The sequence below is a fragment of the Anomaloglossus baeobatrachus genome, chromosome 2 (genome assembly GCF_048569485.1).
Source record: "Anomaloglossus baeobatrachus isolate aAnoBae1 chromosome 2, aAnoBae1.hap1, whole genome shotgun sequence".
NCBI lineage: Eukaryota > Metazoa > Chordata > Amphibia > Anura > Aromobatidae > Anomaloglossus > Anomaloglossus baeobatrachus.
The window spans coordinates 411,873,046-411,877,164 of NC_134354.1; the positions used below are offsets into that span (position 1 = coordinate 411,873,046).

General features: G+C 43.5%; 2 long non-coding RNA genes across 2 annotated transcripts; one reads left to right on the forward strand and one right to left on the reverse strand.

The window, feature by feature from the left end:
• Positions 1-408: 408 nt before the first annotated feature.
• On the forward strand, positions 409-967 carry LOC142290191 (uncharacterized). Its single transcript, XR_012750237.1, has 2 exons — positions 409-833; positions 932-967. It is a non-coding gene; the product is annotated as an uncharacterized LOC142290191 (long non-coding RNA).
• Positions 968-3,100: 2,133 nt separating this feature from the next.
• On the reverse strand, positions 3,101-3,835 carry LOC142290192 (uncharacterized). Its single transcript, XR_012750238.1, has 3 exons — positions 3,758-3,835; positions 3,439-3,652; positions 3,101-3,358 (listed from the first exon to the last, which is right to left on the reverse strand). It is a non-coding gene; the product is annotated as an uncharacterized LOC142290192 (long non-coding RNA).
• Between the last annotated feature and the right edge of the window lie 284 nt (positions 3,836-4,119).

A 4,119-nucleotide genomic window follows, 5' to 3' on the forward strand; every position in this document is an offset into this window, starting at 1 on the left:
AGTAAAAAATTCATACCAAAAGGTAATACAGAACCCCTATTACATCTGGCAGAAACTCAGGAGCTTCCTGCAGGCAGCACAGTTGGCATTTGTCATGCAAAATCCTGGGCGCTACATGGATTTTCAGAGCACCTACAGGCAACGATATAAGTACCGATAAGGCTACTTTCACACATCAGTTTTCTGTATTCAGGTACAGTCCTTTTTTTTTCCGTATCCAACGTTTCCGGTTTTGTTGTGCAAACCGGACCCACCGGATCCGGTTTTACGCGGATCCGTTGGTGCCGGATCCGGAATAAAACGGATCCGGTGGGTCCGGTTTGCATCCGTTTTGCATCCGTTCTGTCCGTTTTTTTACGGATCCGTTTTTTAAACACTAAACAAACAATTAACGCGTTCCGTATTCTGATTGGCTATTGGGAAAATATAGTATATATACAGTTTTTTGAAGCATATATTACAGAATGAAGACAGAGACAATCAGAAACCATGGATGTTATTCTTGCAAATATCACAAAGATCACTGCAGATTTTATATTTGAGGCAAATCGCTTGGCTATCATCGTCAGAGAAAAGGAGCGACAGCGACTGAGGCGTCAGCGACATCGACGCTTTTGGATCCATCCCCTGACTGCCCAGAGACTGACACGTGGGGTGTTTTCAACCCTATACCTGGAGCTCCATGGAAACAATGAAAAATTCACAAGCTATGTCCGGATGGCAGTGAATAATTTTGACGTCCTCCTTGGCCTTGTTGCGGACAACATACGTAAAACGGACACCTACAGCCGGTTCTCTATAACACCCGAGGAGCGTTTGCTGGTTACGCTTAGGTAAGTTTTTTTTTTTAATTGTATCCTCCTGTTAAATTGACTTTTAACTGTAATGTGTTTGCTATTATTTTTTTATAATTATTGTCTTTCCTTTACAGATTCCTTGCAACTGGAGAGTCGCTTTCGTCCCTTCACTACCAGTTTCGACTAGGAATTTCCACCATCTCGGGAATCATTAGAGACACTTGCCGAGCCTTGTGGGATTGCCTCCATGAGGATTTCATCCCCCAGCCCACCAGGGACAGATGGCTTGCAATTGCCGAACAATACTACAACATTTGTCAGTTTCCAAATTGCCTTGGCTCAGTGGACGGCAAACATATAAGAATTGTGAAACCTGCAGCTTCGGGGTCTGAATACTACAATTATAAAAAGTATTTCTCAATTGTCCTAATGGCAATAACGGATGCGGACTACAAATTTATCTCAGTGGACATTGGCGCATATGGGAGATCCAATGACTCTCAGGTCTTTAAAATGTCCCCAATGGGGCGGCGAATCTATGGGAATACTTTTGATTTCCCTCCTGCAAGACCTCTTCCTGGCACATGTGAGCCCCCAATGCCCTTTGTTTTTGTGGCCGACGAAGCCTTTCAACTCTCCCAACATCTATTAAAGCCATATGCAAGCCGTGGATTGACGCAAACACAAAAAATATATAATTACCGATTATCCAGAGCCAGAAGAATGGTGGAATGCTCCTTTGGGATACTAACCAGCAAATGGCGAGTCTTGTTAACAGCCATTAATTTAAACATTGAAACTGTTGATGAAATAGTGAAAGCATGTGTTGTACTACACAATTTTGTTTTAACAAAGGAACCTTTGTCCTTGGATGACCAGAGTTTGGAATCCACCTCTTTGACTGACTACACCAGTCCTGGATTTAGGAGTAGTGTTGCCTGTTCAACAATACGTGACAAATATGCTGACTATTTTGTGTCCCCAGAAGGTAGAGTAGATTGGCAAGATCAAATGGTATAAGATTTTTCTTTAGTTTTATAACAAATAAAAATAGTTAAAAATAAATTAAAAAATATCTTGTTAACCTTGTTAATTTTAATCTTTGAATCTCTTTAAAAATTTGTAATTTTTACACCGTCAAATTACAACATGTTATGTTTTTGTATTACCTTATTATTAACTTAACTTGCAAAATAATATTCCCCCCCAAAAAAACAAGAACAAATAAATACTTTTCAACAAAAATCTTTTATTTTTTATTACATAGATAAATAAATTATAAATTTGTATATCTTGGGCTTGGGGTGGAGATAGTACTGGAGGGGCTGACAGATGGGAACACACGCACAGTTGGAGTATTGAGGGTGGAAAGTGGTGTTGGTGGTGGTGGTGGGGAAGTAACAGAAGGTGAAGGTGTGGTTGAGAAACCAAGAGGGAAACCAGGAGATGGGATGGGATTTGGTAAGGATTGAGGGGTGGAGTGGAGGGATTGGGAGACAGAAGAGGTGGCGGGTGAATTAGTGGCTTGAGTTGGGGTCATGATGGGTGTGGAAGGCGAGATGTGGTAGTGGGTAGGAAGTGTAGGGGCAGATGTGGTTGGGAGCTGGTACTGGGCAGCAGGCTGGTACTGGGCAGCAGGCTGGTACTGGGCAGCAGGGGGAGTAGGGACAATGGCTGGAGGGGGGGCAGGTGCTGGAGGAGGGGTGGGTGGAGGTGGTTGGGAGGAAACCTGCGCCAGAGCCTGCTGTGTGGCTTGCATTACATGCATCTGCTGGTCAGGAGATAGCTTTTCCATGCGCTCTAGTACGGCTTGAAAAAAACAATGATTGGGTGATTTACTTGCATCTAAATGCAGCCTGTCCAGACGCGTGCACAATTCGTGTGTATTTTTATCCATATTGGCCTTTATGAAGCTAAAACCAGAACTATTTTGTTCTGCTAATAATTTAATGGCGTTCTGGAAGGCTGCATTTAGATGCAAGAACTCGGGCGCATAGTTCTTTTCCTGACCCCTATGACGCTGACGCCCAGAACCCAAAGGTGTTCTACTGAGGGCAGCAGTGTCAGAGGGGTGGGGTAGGGGAAAAGCTATCTCGTCACCAGCAGCTTCAGGTAATGAAGTCTCACGGGAAGCTCCAGCGCAGGTGGATGGGACAGATGTAGATGAAAGGGAAGGTTCAGATGGGTGGGGTCTGTGCCTGTGTTCCCCAGTGGCGGACTGTTCAGGGATCGCTCCTGCCGGGTTCGATGCAGGCTCCCGAGTGCTGCAGACGGTGCTGTTAAAAAGAGGAAAAACAAAACAATAATTAATTTAATTGCTATACATTGGCACTGACTAAAAAAAAAGGCAAAAAAAATCAGACATAAAATATTATACTTTGTACATATTGTGGGGAATATTTACCTTCTGCACACCATAGTTGTCCGGAGGAACGACAACGCTCTAAAGTAACGGTATTTCGATCTGCGTCCTCCGGATCCACTCGGGGCCTGCATCTCTTGATTCAACTCCTTTTTGAAGCGATCCCTGATAGACCGCCACCGCTTCTGAAGTTTGTCACCTGAAAGTGGAAAGAACAAAGTGGTTAGTATACAACACATTACATCCTGCAGCATAACCTACTGAACTGTGAATACTTACGCGCTTTCTTCTGGCCACGAGAATTGAGCTCCCCCCAACCTTCTATCGCTGCGTGGCATACCTCGTCCCAGAGTCGACGGGTTACGATAGAATCAGCGTGGCGGCGGTCAGCCATGTTCCACAGCGGCTCCCTCTCTCTAACTTCATCGATGAGGAGGTCGATGTTGATAAATCCGGCCTCCTCACCGTCAGAATCGGGAGCACGCTGTGATGCCTGTTCAAAGAAAGAAAAAAGAAATTAAAAAAAAAAAAAAAAAAAATTAGACAGAAATTCACACAGACATGAAAAAAAAAAAAATAAATAAAAAAAAAATCTTACACTATGACCACCGCCACCTCGACGACGACCCTGGGACGGTCTTGGGGGAGCTCTATCGTGAGCCCTAGAAGTTGAAGCCTTTAGTGAAGAAAAAAAAACCCCATTATTTACTTATGTGTTTGGTGTGCTGTGGTAAACAATTCCTGTATGAAACTTACACTATGACCGCCCGCTCCGTGTATTTCTCCACCCCTTCCGTCCTCTTCTGGCAGCATCTCCTGTGATGTTTCTGCCACCTGTTTAAATGTCGTTTATTTAAAAAAGTTTTTTTTTTTTTTTTAAAAAAACACCAAAATAAAAAAAAATATATACCTCAGTTTGTGAACAGGAGGGCGGGCTACCAGAAGACGACATCTCTTTTT